Below are 17,453 nucleotides of genomic sequence, written 5' to 3'. Positions count from 1 at the left end.
CTCCAACTACCCCTGTGGGGTCCACGGCGCCCGGGCCCTGAGGCTGAGGGCCACACCACAACGCTAGACTAGCTCATCCATGCGAACACTGACAAAATAGAAAGGATGCCTGGGGCTTCACCTTGCACGTCTCTGGCGCCGGCCGCCTCCACCCTTTTAGTGACTGATATGTATGGACATGGCCCCACCATAGAGTGAGAACTTGCAGGCAAGAAGGACTGTTCTCCATTGTGCCCTGTGACTAAGCCTGAGGTGGGAAGGAGACGCAGGCGCAGGGCCCCACAAGGGACACCTCTACAAGCGACCCCTGTGCTATGATACTGGCTTATTCAACTACCCCTTCACACAAAGCTCCTATACCGTCAAACCCCAGCAACGATACCACTGTGCCAAGCTGCTCTGCGTGCCGCAAGACAACAATGGTCATCCCGGCACAACTTCAGGCCATTCTGGCGGAGATGAAGATTATTGGCCAACGCACCCAAGACCTAATACAACAGTTCAATATATTAAACGTGACTTCCAGGATGTCCACCCCAGACTCAATACGCAGGCGGAGAGGACCACGGACAACGAGCAGCACATCAGCTCCCTGGAAGATAACCATGGGACCACTGCGACAGAACTTGATGGGGTCATTCTGGAAGTCGAACATCTTGGCACCAAGCTGGAGGACCAAGAAAATAGATTGAGGTGCAATAATCTCAGAATGGTCGGCTTGCCGGAGAGGGCCCGGACCACGAAGCCTTTATGTACAACTTTATACAGAACATACTCCACATCGACAACCCCTGGGATTATGTCATTGAGAGAATCCACCGGGCTCCTATTCCCAAACCAGCGCCAGGAGAACGACCCAGAGTGATAACGCTCCGACTGCTGAATTTCCAACACAAAATGGCCATCTTAAAGGCGTACAGAGCGGCTGGCCAGATAAAGATCAAGGATGTCCCAAAGCGCCTCTTCAACGACTATTCAGCGGAGGTCTCCCGCCGCCGCAAAGACTTTAGCCTGATCTTTGAAGCACTCAAAGGGAAAGTTTCTGACGGACTGGTGTATCCAGCTTGACCACCAATTGCACTCATTTGAAGACCCGGAAGATGCCTGGCGATTCCTGCTACGACAGTCCTTGGTTACAGGTGACTTCCCTCAAGAGATGGAGCGGGAAGCTTGTGCATCATCATCATCGACTTCTGGGTCAAACCAGAGGGAATACCGGATTTTGGGCAGACGCCAACGGGCTAGTAGGAACCTCCGGGGCCCAGACCGATTGAGGAAGGAAGCTCAAGACTGATTTCATTGCTGTCGTAAATACAGCGTTTGGACAGGCCAACTGTCATGCATGCTGGACGTGGTCCTACCTCCTACGCTCGTAGAACAGCTAGACCGTTCTATTCCAAATGGCGGTTGTTCGATACGTTGCCGGGAAAACGACGTTTGAACTTTTCACGTCGCTAACTTCACGTGAATTCTGCTTCATCACGTGAACTACGGCATTACGTATTTAAGCAGCGTGGAAACTTCACTCGCTGCTTCTGATCGAATCATTTGGCGTTGTGTAGCTGAACCTCCGGTCTGCATCCTTGCAGGTTACTACAGCTACTTTTTGGGCCTTCTATAGCGTGTTTTCCGCCACACGCTGATTCCTGGAGCTGTTTGGTTGCGTGTAAATCCACACGCGCACGTTGTCTTCAAACGCGGCTGGCCTGCGTGAATCCTGTTCGCGTGTAAATCCACACGCGCACGCTATCTTCAAGCGCTGCTGGCCTGGGCTGCGTGAATCCTGTTCGCGTGTAAATCCACACGCGCACGTTGTCTTCAAACGCGGCTGGTCTGGGCTGCGTGAATCCTGTTCGCGTGTAAATCCACACGCGCACGCTATCTTCAAGCGCTGCTGGCCTGGACTGCGTGAATCCTGCTCGCGTGTAAATCCACACGCGCACACTATCTTCAAGCGCTGCTGGCCTGGACTGCGTGAATCCTGCTCGCGTGTAAATCCACACGCGCACGCTATCTTCAAGCGCTGCTGGTCTGGGCTGCGTGAATCCTGTTCGCGTGTAAATCCACACGCGCACGCTATCTTCAAGCGCTGCTGGCCTGGACTGCGTGAATCCTGCTCGCGTGTAAATCCACACGCGCACACTATCTTCAAGCGCTGCTGGCCTGGACTGCGTGAATCCTGCTTGCGTGTAAATCCACATGCGCAAGCTATCTTCATGTACGGCTGGCCTGGACTGCGTGAATCCTAATCGCGTATAAATACACACGCACACGCTCTTTTCTTCGCGGCTGTACAGAACCGCGTGTACTTGTTTATACCTTAAAAGGAGCGCTATTTCCAACTCCTGCACCTGTGATATTAACAGGGGGATTGATTCATTTCTATACTTTACTCTACGTGGGAAGGAAGCTTTTCAAGGATAATTGGAAGGTGACAGTGAACAGTACTTTGGACGCTATCCTGTGGTGCATCAACCCGGTATCTAGCGTGAGCCTCGTTCCGTTCGGGATAAGTCTCCCTTACTAATCTTCCCTTCCCTTCCTTGTCGTTTGTTCTACCTTGGATTCCTCAAGAGACTCTGCTGGATTCATCTGCCCTAGACTCAAGATCAGTGTGTGCATTCATGACATTTTCTATTCCATCATACCCAGGTTGGGGCAGTTATTCATGATACTTTATTTTGTTCTAGGCTGACTTCCTATACCTTACCCACGCCCTTTCCAGTGATCCATCACTCTGCCTGTTTTACCAGTCAGAGAGTTGTATCATTTGGAAGGTCTTAACTTGAGTTCACAACTATCAAAACGCGTGAACAGGGATCCGGAAGACCCTACCACCTGTATCCTTTTGAGTACCGTATCCTTTTCAGTTAATACTTTGGTGCTCTCTGACACCAAATTACTGGTGCTGGCAGGCAGACCCCGCTGGCGAGACGTCTGTTTGTGGGATCGGACCACATGGCAAGATGGCAAACAGCAGCATACATCTCTCTGTATTCATCCAAATTGGTGATGGCACACAGAGAGGGACACTGTCGTGCAGGCACGCCTAGACTTCCAGCTCCCATGGCCTCACTGGCCTCCCCCTAGACTTAGACAATCAGCTCGTCTTGGGCGCTAGCACTCACTCGGTCAATAGTTCTGAACGGGGTGTGCCTTGTTGGATGCTCCCTATTCTGTGCAACAATCCAGACCACCGATCGACGTGAGCACTATGCTCTATCAGGCTGCCATAAGAGCAGTCCCCTCTATTAGAGGGCTCTGGCGTGCATGGGATTGGGTATGGCTCCAGAAGTCTACACCCAATGAGCCCGTGCACAGGCTACACGGCCATGTATTGGGGCATATTTCTCTGTTCCCAATGTTTACAGGGGGAGTTTATCCCTACTGTTTTTAGTTTCATAATTATGTTCTCCCAGTTAGGGGTCCCGCCTGTTTTTAAAGGATTCCAGTGAGGAGTCTCGAGTCGGCCAAGCAGTGCTACGCAACCTGTTCGCTTGAAGTTGAGCCTGGTGAGGAGGTAAGAGTGATTGCTTCTGTTGAGCCTTGCCACCTCCCATGGTTGTATATGTATGTACTGCTATGTATTCTTTATTTATGAGCATGTGAATCCATGCCAGAACTAATCCCACCACTGCCACCAGTGTTGGGTAAGAATTGGTGCAGTCACACTGTGTGAGACTACACAAGATTTATCTGCTTGGTATTAGGTATCGCACGATTTGGTATAGGTCTGTACTACACAAGTTGGTAGTATGACTGAGCAGCCAGGCCTTTCTCAAGAGGGGTAAATGTGAGCTGTAGAGCTGTACAAATGAAATCCGTAAATACAAGAAGCCAAGTAATACTTACACTCAGAATTTCAGTTATAGTTATTTGTTTATTTAACATCAGTTTTAAATAAGCATTCTTTAAAAAGGCTATTCGTTGTAACAATTCAAGTAAGCTTTTTTAAATACTTTAAAGAATCGATAAAGCTGGTGAATAATCTTTGGATATGCACAATATACTTTTCCTACACCCCGAGGCGACTTAAATTACGAGAGGAAACGACTGAGGTGAGCCTGAAGGAGAGCTGAGTGTCATCCGCATAACACTGAAAGTTAGGAGAGAAGGTATAGATGAGGTGGGCCAGAGGTGCCAAGTAATGGTTGAAGAGCCGGGGTGCGAGGTTAGAACCCTGGGGAACACCACATGTGGAGAGAGAGGTGATGGAGAGGAAGGACCCCAATTGGACTTCGGAGGTTTGATCGGAAAGGAAGGTGGTCAACCAGGCTAGGGACTGACCCGTGATGCCCAGGTTGTCACAGAGACGATTGATCAGGATGGCGTGGTTAACCGTGTCGAAAGCAGAGGATAGATTCAGGAGGATGAGGACAGAAGGAAGGCTAGAGTCAAGATTAGAGAGCAAGTCGTCACAGGTGTTCAGGAAAGCTGTTTCTGGGCTTCTGGCTGCTCTAAAGCCAGACTGGTGGTCATGGAGACGACCAACAGATTCAGTATGAAGAGTAAACTGGGAGAGGGCCTGATTTTGCTGAGGAAAGGAGTGATACAGGTCGGGCGGTAGTTTCCTGGAGAAGAAGGATCGGCAAAGGGCTTCTTAAGGAGGGGATGCACAAGGGAGTGCTTGAGGGGGAGATAGGAAAGCTCCAGTGGCAAAAGAGTGATTGCGGGAATCTCCCAAGGCTGGAGCAAGGGTGTCAATGTGGTCCTTGATGGTTCTGGAGGAGCACCTGCTGGGACGAGACTTTCATAGATCAGGCTTGTTTAGAAACTTGGTCAGGAGAGAACACAGGGAAAGAGAGAAACCCCTCTTCGGCGTTGCAGTCTCAAAGATATCCTGAAACCCTTTGTTCTGCTTAAGAGACACTTGGCATGAGCTTTCTGGGGTCCATTGCACTACGGCCACCACGTCTCTGATGTTCTGTAAGGTCTTCCCGGTCTCTTGCCAGCTGGCATAGGCGTCAGCTAGGATAGAGGCAGAAGGATCACTCTCTATTGCACTCGGAGAGCCTTATTTACCTCCCAGTCCATCTCTGAGATACTACTGAGCTCCCTATTCCCATTTGATGCTTCCTCCCAGCCCCTGTGCCTGTGTAGGGCCTGATCCAGCTCTTCAGAACGTTCCTGCACTTTCTGGCTGGGATCGCCGAGGTCTTCATCTCAAAGAGAAGCTCCTCAATAAAGGCCCAGTCTCTCGTCTCTAAGGCTCTATACTGAACCCTCCACCTCGTCACTGTAAGACAGATTTTTCTCACTATAATATTTGTTATACTTATTCTGATAATCTTTGCTTTTAAAGTCCTCTTCGTCTTTTGTTCGTTCCTCCTCTTCATCCTTCACAGTCTACCGACTAATACTTTGGCTTGTTCTTCTCATTGCCATCCACTCTCTAATGCCTTGCATTGGTCTTCTTGCTGCCACCTCCTCCACCACCTGGCTCTGCTGTTGTTACCACCTCCTTTCTACCACATGTCTTTGCTGTTCTTGCCAGCAACCTTGCTCTATCACCTTGAGTTGTCCTTGTACTCTGTCTCGTGCCACAAAAAGGCTCTACTACTCTTCCACTAATACTTTCTTTACCACGCCCTCCATAGTTGTCTTAACCTTTTCCACATCTGTCACTATCCTCATGTTCTTCCCTCCTGGTGCCCTCTGCCCTGTTCTCACCACCACCTTCTCCTTTACCCTCCTCCCCCAGAGGGTGCTTTTTACCCAGGGGCTGCATCTCGGAGTGGTAAATAATTAAGGGCATTCATTGGCTAGCTTCTCTGTGTGCACTGTGAGGAATCAGAGGTGTTTATCCTAAGAAATCTGGCCTAGGAACCTTCTCATGTGGCATGGGAAAGGCAGGCGCTTCCTGGTCCTGACCCTGGGGGTGGTGTTCTGCTGGAGGATCACATGAGAGGGGACTCGGGTCAGGAAAGCTGAGAGTATCCTCTAAGTAGCGTCCATAGAGACCCTTCAGTTTTAATGGCCTACTCTAAGACTGTGGCCTACTCTAAGACTGAGACATGTCATATAAAAAGTAATGAGAGCATTGGGGACTATAAGTCCAATAATGCCCTAAATACTGGGACTAGGAAGAGGGGCTTAGAGGCACGGATCTGCACTGTACAGTTAAATGATCCTAATGACCCACACCTGAGCTGAACTTTTAGGTATTTAAGGCCCCTCAGGTGCAGGCCATGAGAACAAGAAGGTTGAGCAGTAGTAGGAGTTGTGAGCCGCCACTGGTATAGAAGCGGGTGTCGGTCATGAGAAGGTCTTTGTCCTGAAGTGCAGAGTTCGAGCACTGGGAAGCAGTGTTTTGACAGACTGTCACTTGGGAAAATGGAGCTCCTTCTATTGCGTGCCTTATTCCGGTGGCTGGTGAGCACTAAGTGCAGGAGGAGCAAGGCAGGCGCCTTTCAGAGCATCAGAAGGAGGAGAGGCAGCGGTTCGAGCGGACGTGTGTACAGAGACTGGTGTGTTGGCCTGTCTTCAGTAACCCTGGAACTCTCCGCAGTTGAACGCCGGCCGCTAACCCATATTTTGAATATCAAACAAATGCAAGAACGTCTTATTGGCGTAGCAATCACTTTAAAAGAAAGTCAGAAAATAAAGATTTCAATTAGTATTGCAAAGATGAAGAGGGGGCAATATTGAAGCCATAAGAAGACCTGCCTGGCCAAAGTAAAGAGGAGGTAAATCTTCAGAAAGCTTATAACCCACATTGGCCCATGTTAGGGGGAATTCTCTGATAAGGCTAATTTCCCAAACCTAGTGAGTCCCCCAGCAGCTTTGATGGATTTTTGGGGTTTGTTTTTTTCTCCTGCTAAGAGTGAGACTCTCTTACTCCCACTCTTAGACATGATTTGAGGTATGTCTTTGACTTATGTGCTTATGGGCTATGGGGTTTCTTTTTTTTTCTTTTTACTCCATTGGGTATCATCTGTTTTTCTGTATGTGTGGTACACAGCACCCTCAGTGCAGTACCACAGGGGTGTCACAGTGACCCCCAAACATAGACTCCATACCCTGGGACTGACTACTGTCTCCCAGGGCATGTAAAGTCACCATTGGCTTTACTAGTCCAAAATTGTGAACAGAACCAGTACAAACCATCATATTGTGGAAGTACTGGTAAGGGGTAATTCGATTGCCCCTGGGTCTGTTTTCGAGGGGGCACTGTCCCGTCGCCCCTCATCGAGTTTCTGGCTGGTGGTAGTGGTTACCACGCGAAATATTCCACCGGAATATTTTCTTTGGGATTTTCCCATTGCTTTTAAAAGCAACACTTTTTGGTGCAATGTTAAAGATACCGCCGGTTTATTTATTTAATATTAAATAACCAGTTGGGTCTTTTTGCCAGAACTCGATTCTAAAATGGCGTTTGTGTCCGTCTCTGTAACTCTGACCATGGTCGAGCCCTTTGTTCCACTATTTTGGCGGGCTTCTCCACAGAAGAATGGGGTTTTTTCTGCATAAAAGCAGGGCCTTTGGGACTGGAACTTCAGAAGTCGCCACAGGACCGAAGAATCCGAAGAGGGAAGAAGCTGAGCCACCTGCACCCGACGACACCACCGGTGAAGCCCTGCTGCAACAAACTCCCCACTTTTCCAACGACAAGAGAAGATCTGCTGGAGAGTCTTCTCCCTTTGAGCTGGTAGGACCAACCAGTTCGCCCTTTTTCGCTTCCAAAGACGTCACTTGGTCGAATCGCCCGTGCCAAGCACCCCGGCGGTCGGATAGCCAAGCTCACCACTTTTGACCGCGAATAAAAGGACCACACCTTTTAATCGGGAACTCCGCGGCTGGTTTCATTCCTGTGCAGTGCAACGACTCCACGTTTCCTCCTCGACAAGATCTTCTCTTCCCCTGGTCGGAACCACAAACTTCAACCACTGCCAGGAACAACTGCCCCCGCTGGAGCTTCCTTTCTCTTTAAGGTACTGTGTCCTGCCTAGCCTCCCTTTCTACAGATTACTAAAGGTGACCCTTAAATCCTTGGCTCTAAACTGGGTTGGCTCCAGGCCTTCTAACTATATCTTTTGACTCACCCCAACCTCTTTTGAACACTCTGCAAAGACTTTCAGTGCACTTTAAACCGTGTGATCCTGGGCACATTTCGCTTTGCTCCATTTAAAGTGGGCCTGGCCTATGAACTTTGGCTCTACAGTATAACCTTCCTTTCTCCCCTTGCTCTGAACTCTTAAAAGGGTTGGGAACTGTTTTATTTTATGCTCTGCCTTTTCTCTCCCTTTTTAACCTAAACTATTGGAGTGCCGTCTAGGTTAAGCGCTCACTTCTGTCTTAAATAGTTGTGCTTTAACCCTGACTTGTCTGATAGTTATCAAGGGAGGTGTGTATACGTACCTGACTCTGTTTTAGATTGCTGTTCTTTGAGAGTCCTAGTGTATTGCCTAAAGTGTGTTTTAAATAAATAATTATATACTTTTTATACAAAGCTCTGGTCAGTGTTTGTTTACTCTACTGTGTCTTGACCCTATGGTGTATACTCTGCATACTGCCCTACTCTTCTTGAGAGAAGTCTGACTGCCCACAGCTACCAGGTAAATCTGGGTGGTGCAGACTGCTACCAATTGGGTTTACTGCTGCTCCTGTAGTCTTAATCTTTTTGCAGTGTTCCCCAAGGCAACTGCACAGGATTCTGCCTAACAGCACAGTAATAAGAGAACGATACTGCAGACAAATTGTAACCAGTATTCCCAGAAGGGGGAAGAGACAATAATTAAGCAATACCCAAACAAGCATTGCCTAAGCGAAAGGCAAATGTTATAAACAGACATTGTAAGAAGTTGTCATGTGAAACTGAGATATCAAGAGTGGCAGGAGACAAGCCCTCCTTTTAAGAGATATCAAAGAGGAGAGGAATATAAGCTGCATTGCATGTGGGTTGGCAAGGACTTTTCTGAAAGTGTGAAGCAAGCCTTACCACAGAGTACTCATAGTAGTGTTAGGAGCTTTTATCCTGACAGGCGAGTATACCAGGAAAGGGATTGTTAGTGGTAGTCCTGGCAGGTTAGTGAACCAGGAAGAAGACATTGAAGTACTGCATTGTGGTTGTGGCAAAGCTACTCTTGTGTTGATTAACTGCTTTAAATATCATCCTGACAAGAACTTTGTTGTTAATCAGGAAGCATTGTGGATGTGCTTATTTCCCAAGAAGTAGTGATTTTAAATTATTGAATATCAGTTGGAAGATAAATTTGTGTTTGTGGAAACATTGTCAAGTGCCAAGTGAAAGACTTTTGGAACAAGGAAAAATGTATGTACAGAACTTGGTTACACAAAGGAATTTTTCTTATTTTGGACTTTGGTTGGAGATCCTGCTTTGATCCGGGTGAAGGGGATTCAGCCCAGGTTTTAATGATACATAATTATAGGTTTATGTTGAGTACATCTGTTAATTTAGTTGAACCTGAAATGCCATATTATACCTTTATGAGTTTATTGTATGTATACATGTCAGGGGCAGATTCCTTTTATTATAGTGTTTTCCTTTCGTTCTAATTTTGATAGGTAGGGAAATCTTCATTAGGTTAGGGATAGCAAGTCGTTTACACCCTTATAAGTTTAAAAAATGTAAAATTGTGAAAACCTTTACCAAGTTATCCGGCTCGCATTTCTGACCCCTCACATATGGTGTCAGAGTGGGATCGGAATCAATTGCTACACATTGGGGAACCCTGAAAAATTGAGAAACTTAGTAAGAAAGCCTCCGCTCCTACTATTGCGACAGAACATTTCATAAGGTTTAATATATATAGTAGTAGAGGAGAATTAATTCAACCTGGAGATAGAGCATCAATATGCACCAATGTTATCCTTATTCATCCCACTGCTACCTATATCAGTCAAGCCTAGCCTGGCACTATGGTTTAGACGTATTGGCAGGAGTAATCGATCCGGACTATAAGGGAGATATCAAAATATTGGTGCAAAATAATAGGAAGAAAGCATATCAAGTGAAGCTGGAGAAAGAATAGCGCAAGGAGTATTGGAGAAGGCTCTGCTTTCAAGAGAAATTTAAAACAGTGATCAAACTGAGAGACTCTGAGGGTTTTGGTGAAGCGTGTTATATATATATGTGTTTACTGTGCTAAGGGAATGCCAAGCGTTGCTATGGGGATGGTGAGCATTCTTTATGTGGAGTCATTGGGCTGTGCATGGTTGAGGTCACAATGCACTGCTATGGAACTTAGGATTTGTTATGTATTGTATTTCGGCAGTTGGAGATCTGATGCTGTCCTGGTTGGGGGTCTCAACTATATGTCTGATACGTGTCCCAATAAATCTGCTTTTATCCTCACCTGGCATGTCTTGCCTCACTACAAAGCAGATATATAGCTCCCTGTGGAACCAATAATAAAACCTCAGGTTGATGAGGAGGGAAGATATTATCCCTGACTGGGCATTTGCTCAAATAAATTATCCTTTGTTATCAGAACCCTTCCTCCAAGTAATATCAGAAAATGAGGGTAGAGAAAAGACTGGACCATTTTCGTTCCTAAAATCAGGAATGTTATATAGAGGAGATGTAGTATCGGCCGGGGTCACAAATACAAATATCCAAAAGCTGCAAAAATATAGTCCTGGAAATGGCTCACTCACTTAGCAGGATTTCACTTAGGAACTGCAAAAATTCAGGCCCAAGTTTTTAATAGATTGTATTCGCTGGGGCTTTATGCAGACGTAAATAGAATTGTCAGTGAATGTGCTCTATGTCACAAAACCAGTCCTCAGATTCCGTCTCCCGTTCCATTACAACCATTACTTATTATAAATGTTTCCTTTTCAAGGATAGGGATGGATATAGTATGTCCGCTAGAGACCTCAAAGTAGGGAACAAATATATACTAGTAATTTTGGATTATTCAACCCATTACCCCGAGGCTTTCCCGTTGAGAAATAACACATCACAACAGATTCTGAAGCAATTAGTCCCGTTATTTTCTAGGAAAGGGTTTCTAAAATAAATTTTGACAGATCAAGGGCCCACATTTTTGACTAAGCTTATGGCTGAAGTTAAGTAAAACCTTCAGATTAAAACTAAGCACATCCATTTATCATCCCCAAACTGATGGTTTAGTAGAAAGATTCAATCAAACTCTAAGACACATCTTAAATAAATTGGTTGAAGCAGATGGAAATAATGGGGACATTATGATACCTTGGGCCTTGTTTGCCATTAGAAAGACTCCTCAATCTTCCACAGGTTTTTCTCCCTTTTGAATTATTACACAGGATAGATCCGAGGGATGTGTTAGATATGTTAGGCGAAACCTGGGAATAAAGAGAGGGGGCTACAATCCTATTATCCCAAACCGTCCAACAATTAAGAGAACATATGACAGCATTTGGCAATATTGTCCAAACTTATATGGCACAAATGCAGGAACATCAAAAGGAATACGATAACGAAAAAGCAGTGATGAGAACTTTTTCTGTAGCTCAAAAGGCATTGCTTTTACTTCCATCTTCTGAAAATAAAATGCTTTCCAGGTGGATTAGCCCTTATGAAATCTTAGAACAGTAAGGGATCTTTCAATTATAAAATGTATCAACCAGATAGAAAATTGAAAACTCATATTTACCATATTAACTTAAAGAATGGAAAGAAGACCCTATTAAAAACACTTCAGTAATATTAACCAGTTTATTAACTAAAGAAAATTATACCAATATATTACTTTCTCCTGATTTACCACAAAATCAAAAACAAGATCTAGGGGGGGGGGGGCGCTGTGGTGCGCCGACGAAAATGGCCACCTAGGGACGGAGTCCCCACTTACAGTACAAATTCTGGGAGGAGTGCTTTAGCGGTGTGCTATGCTTGAGCGCACTGAAATATATCCCGCAGAATGGCTAAGGAGGTGTGCGCGCCAAAAGCAGCTGGCCCTGCGTGGGCCGAGCGGAGAGCGGATCCGGTGAGAATTCGCAGCGGCCATACTGGATTCCCCAGACAGCTACCATCGAGGGAGACTCAGTGACGGCGTGCCCACCAGAAGAGGCTGGCCCTGCTAACGGTATGTGCGGAGGGCGCTGACCCCCGCTGGAGAGGGCAGCGGATCCCCTGACAGTTCCTCGGAGGCAGAGATACAGAGGGATAAGGAGGCCGGGCACCATCCGGCATACGACCGGCAGCGGCACTTAAAGGTGAGAGGCGGCCTCAGAGCTCGGGCCAAGCTAGATACGTGACCGGGGTCCCCCTGCTGCATATCCACATCCAGCACTGAGGTGCTGCAGCCTTATTTCCCCCACTACGCCACACGGGGGACTGAGATTTGAGCCGCTGTTGACACTGGAGCCCTGTATGAAGGGTGTGTTGGCAACTCCCCTCCCTCTACAGTGCCTAAATCCTTACGGCCCATATTTCGGGAAAAGAGGCAATCAAGACCCAAGAACTGGTTTACACTCCTTGCCCCTGGGGTCTGGCCGCAGCTGCACATAGAGGGATGCCGCCCCAGCCAAAATCACTAAACTGCCTGAAGCTAAGGGGATGACACGTGGGGGCACAAAGGTACATTATAAAAGGCCTCATGGATGCTTATACAAATGCGCAATGACCTGAAGATGACATGTCGAGCTCCCAGGACACTGCTGCAGCGGTTCAGACCCCCCCCTGATAAAACCATGGACGCCTACATGACAGCATTGCAGGCCGGGTTTGCAGCGTTGAATGGCAAGCTAGATGATATAGGTAACAACATTGCCTCCATAAGGGCTGATCTGCAGAAGGAAAGCGCTAGGGTCACTGAGGCAGAAACCAAGGTGGGCGTGCTCGAGGACACTATGACAGCATACAGTAAAGACATCAAGAAGACCCTAAAGGCTGTGCGCGTTAAATGTGACTATTTGGAATCCAGGTCCCGACGGAATAACATCCGGTTGGTGAGCATGGCTGAAAAGTCACAAAATGTACCCATGGTGGTGTTCCTCGAGGACGCAGTTCGTACAATGTTTCCGGAGGCACAGTTCTCACCACAGTTTCTCGTGGAAAGTGCACAGGTCACTGACCCCGCCACACACAATCATTGCCCGGCTATTGAACTACCGGGACAGAGACCATATACTGAGACTGTCACATGAAAAGGGTACTCTGTCCTTTGACTCCGCCAGAGTCCGTATATACCCTGATTTTTCCAACGGTGTGCAGGCAGCCAGGCGAACCTTTAATCATGTTACGAAAGCTCTCAGAGACAGGAAGATCCCTTACGCCATGATGTTCCCAGCGAAACTCAGCGTCCAATATGCCGGCAGATCCCACTTCTTTGAAACCCTGGAGAAAGCCATGGCGTATATTGAACCGAACATTCCGACACAAGCAAGCAATGGCTGACAGATGCTACCAGCTATCCGACTCTCGCAATGCTCACAGTTGCTAGGTCCAGTTGGGCATGATACTAGGTCGTCTGTCAAGTCCGTTTGAGCCATGTAGTGCGGCTCACTTCTGTTAAAGGCACCATGCCATTGGTTGGGGTTACACAACACCCCCCACCCCCTGTTGCAGATTAGAACCGAACATTCCGACACAAGCAAGCAATGGCTGACAGATGCTACCAGCTATCCGACTCTCGCAATGCTCACAGTTGCTAGGTCCAGTTGGGCATGATACTAGGTCGTCTGTCAAGTCCGTTTGAGCCATGTAGTGCGGCTCACTTCTGTTAAAGGCACCATGCCATTGGTTGGGGTTACACAACACCCCCCACCCCCTGTTGCAGATTAGCACGTCGGTTAGAGGGTATACACTATCCAGTTGGAGGGATGGTGGGGGTGGGAAGGGTTTTGGGATTTTTGGGGAAGAGTTCCACAGAAAAATTGACTGTTGCGCGGGGTTCATGCTTATACATTACATCTCATCTGAAAGGGCACTTCGATTACTGACACACTGGTGTTATGACAGGTGCGCATCCTACGATGAGACTGCTCACATGGAACATTAGGGGGCTGAGCAATCCAATTAAAGCCCGGAAAATACTAGCATATACTAAGCAGAATAAAATCCAGGTCCTGATGCTACAGGAAACACATGCCCTGGGAAAAGTTGTTGACACATTTGCACGTGACTGGGGCCTGCTACGGGTGGGGACTGATTATTCCTCACAATATAGGGGTGTTCTGACTTCAATACACCAAAACACAGGGTACCAATTAATCAGATCCAAGATAGACACTATGGGAAGGTATGCGATCATCTGAGGATCCCTGCCGAGTCAAAAAGTTATATTGGTCAACTCATATGTTCCAAATGTGGACGACCCCGAATTCTACTTGCACATCATAGATCTTATAACTCCTTTGGATGAGGCCAAGGTTCTTTGGGGCGGCGATTTCAATACTATCCTTAATGTCAAATTGGACAGGACCACAAGGGCCCAGCGGGTACTCACTAGGGCAGCGCACACAATATTACAAAGGATGTTGTACCTACCCCTCGTCGATGCCAGGCGTGAGCTACATCCTCGTGGGAGGAGTTTACCTCCATTCCACCGTGCACAACTCCAGCTTCCGTATTGACCTCTGGCTGTGCTCGCCCGAATATGTCCCCCACACAAAAGACTGCACCATTTTACCACGCACAATTTCAGATCGTTTCCCGGTGCTGTTGGAAATCTGATCATGTTCCTAGCCTATGGAGAATGCTGCTGGCTCTTTTACAAGACGCTGCAATACTGGAGCCCCTAAGGATCAATATCTCAGAATTCTTTGTCTGTAATGAGGGCTCGGTGGGTTCCACGGCCAGTGTGGGAATCATTTAAGGTCTGGGTATGTGGTCACCTATTGTCATCGACTCACGGTGCTCTACGGGCTATAAGATCTGAGCTACAGCGATCCAAACGTAAGCTGCGATCCCTGAAAAAAATAAATGCTCAGACACCAGGGAAGTCTACCCTAGCACTCTTACAGGCAAAATTAGATGAATTTAGGAAGTTGGCAGATAGGGGGGGGAAATATTGTATATTACACACCCCACACAGGCCTTGAGATATAGGGAGGCTAGCAAGACCCTCGCCCATCACACTCATGTGTTACGACTGATTGTGATTTTAATACTGCATCACGTCCTGATCTTGCCATACTTGAATTGCTATCTTCAATTTTGCTACTCGCCCTTTTTTTTGCCTTGTCACCTTGATCAGCCTCATACTCACGTACCCCATTGACGGTAATTTTCTAACTCGTTAATTGCTAATATTGTTGCCATATGCAAACCTAATCTAGGTCCAACTCTGCTGCCAATCATACCGTGATAATTAAATTGTACTACCTAACCATATCCACACAGGGCGCCCCTTCCAGCATGGTCTCTAATACGTTTAACATATGAGCAACTGCGTTACCTACAATATTTTGATGCCTAAATGTATTGCATAACCAAATATAAGGTGTACCGCCAATATCGACTGTCAGTACCTCTTAGCTAGCCCTTGACTATTGTGCTGCTTACTGTACTTTGCTTCCTAAAACGTAAACGTATTGCGCAGTCTAAGCCACATTAATCTAACCGCTCAGCTTACAGAATTTTGCGACACAAATGCACTGTTTAATCAAAGTTTACCTGTTAAGTACGTTTTAGCCAACCTATTTCTATTGTCATGCTGACCGTATTGTATTGCCCAAAAGGAATTGCATATACTAAACCACACAAAGCGCACTGTTAATACTGCCTGCTAGTACTTCTTAGCTTGTGACTAAGCTCCCTATATACTGCACATAGCCTAAAAAGTGTCCACCTGACACCTAGTCATACCAGGACCTTTAGGTCCCACAACACAGTTTCCGTTTACCTGGACACTGACCCCCCTCTCTCCCATAGCCAGCTGGCATACTCGCCTATACTATGTATGTCTTCAGATGCCGCATAGTAAATGTATTGTTCACCTCACTGGTTGTCAGTCAACATGCCATAACGTTAGAACCCTATCAGACAGAGTATCGGCTCACAACCATGACTACTCCTACCTATCCACTGGTGGGGATCAAACCTCCAAAGTTCTTGCCACCTTTGAAGTATAGCCCGAACACACAACCGTTAGACCTACTAAATTCCTACCGGAACTAAATCTGAGAATTAAGTACCATAATATAGACACCATCATGCTTGCTGAAAAGGATGCTGAATTAGGGGAGACAAATAACTATTAATCCTGAGAATCCCAAGATCTTCGACAGACCTGCTGTGAATCATGAAAAACACACTGGGAGAGAACTGCAGTGAAACTTATCACACCTGCGGTCCAATAGAGACCTGCTGTGAATGTTAATAAACCCAATACTTGAAGAGACCAACAATACCTGCTATGAGGCTAAAGTGAAGCTTGAGACCAAGAACCTGAAAAGTCAGAAGGATTGTGAAAACAGGAAGAACAAGAAAGGGACCACGCTGTAACTGCTGAAGAGTATTCCCAGGTAAACGTTTTTTATTTTGTTGTGTTACATTAGGGTGGGAATTCTGATACTAGGTTTTCACAAACTCTTTTGTTTGTCATCCTTTTGAATTTTATCTTATACATTAGGATATCCAGGAGGCTGAGGACTTGTTTAAAAATAGGGATTGGAACTTTCTGTTGGCTACCTCGTTGGACATTTACTTTGATGCAAAGGATGTTCGAACTAGGGATAAGGACTTAAAAGAAGACCGTTAGAGTTTATGTTTTGGGCATTAACCTATGAAGTGGATTGAAACCTTGGAGATAATCCCATGTTGCATTGACCCATCCCTAACATGGTTTTCTTTAGAAAGACCCTTATGGTTCCGGTACAACCTCTTCCCTAGGGAAATGATGTCATGTGTGTCATTGTTCGGACTTGCCACAAAGATGTCGGTAAAAATGATCCTGAGGGCAGAGAACAGGGCTTTAGCTAGAAATACTAAGCAGGTTTGTGTGGGCACATCTAGCTCAAGGCAGGGGGTATAGGCGAGGCCCTTATCTGAAGGGACCAGGTCCAAAGTGGGTGGATGAAGGAGCATGTGGTCGCAAAGACGAGCAGGACAAGGTCAGGTGTAGTGAGGTCTTGCAGAGGATAGGAGCCAGGCTCTAGAGAGTCAGGATGTGATGGATAAAATTGAGAGAGACATTTTACGGAAGACGAAGGGTGTGAGACACCCTTAAACTTAGGACTGAGAATCTTAGAACATAGTCACACTGAGACGGTCAAACCGGGTGTGGGATCCCCTTAACCCCTGGACTGAGATATGCTAAAGAGAACATTACAGTGTGTTGGAACACCTTAAGCCCAGAGCTGAACCATGAGCAAAACGCTTGCTATTTCTTATAGCTGATGGGAGAAACCCAGCTAAGTTTGATGGAGTGGAGAGGATACCTTTAAGACTGGTGATAAACAACTTTTTCTTCATCTTTGAGTTCTAGCCAGAGAGAGAGCTGTTTGTTAATAAACACCTGCATTGTTTTCCGAAACTTGTGTACATCCTTTTTGTCACTTTA

General features: G+C 46.6%; 1 protein-coding gene across 5 annotated transcripts in view; it reads left to right on the top strand.

Moving 5' to 3' along the window:
- Positions 1-17,453, top strand: part of KMT2A (lysine methyltransferase 2A) — a 2,049,111-nt gene that overhangs the window by 1,572,691 nt on the left and 458,967 nt on the right. The window lies entirely within an intron of this gene.

The sequence above is a fragment of the Ambystoma mexicanum genome, chromosome 9 (assembly GCF_040938575.1).
Source record: "Ambystoma mexicanum isolate Mex_15411 chromosome 9, UKY_AmexF1_1, whole genome shotgun sequence".
Classification (NCBI taxonomy): Eukaryota; Metazoa; Chordata; class Amphibia; order Caudata; family Ambystomatidae; genus Ambystoma; species Ambystoma mexicanum.
The sequence above is the reverse complement of the archived record's forward strand: the minus strand, read 5'-3'. Positions and strand labels throughout refer to the sequence as shown.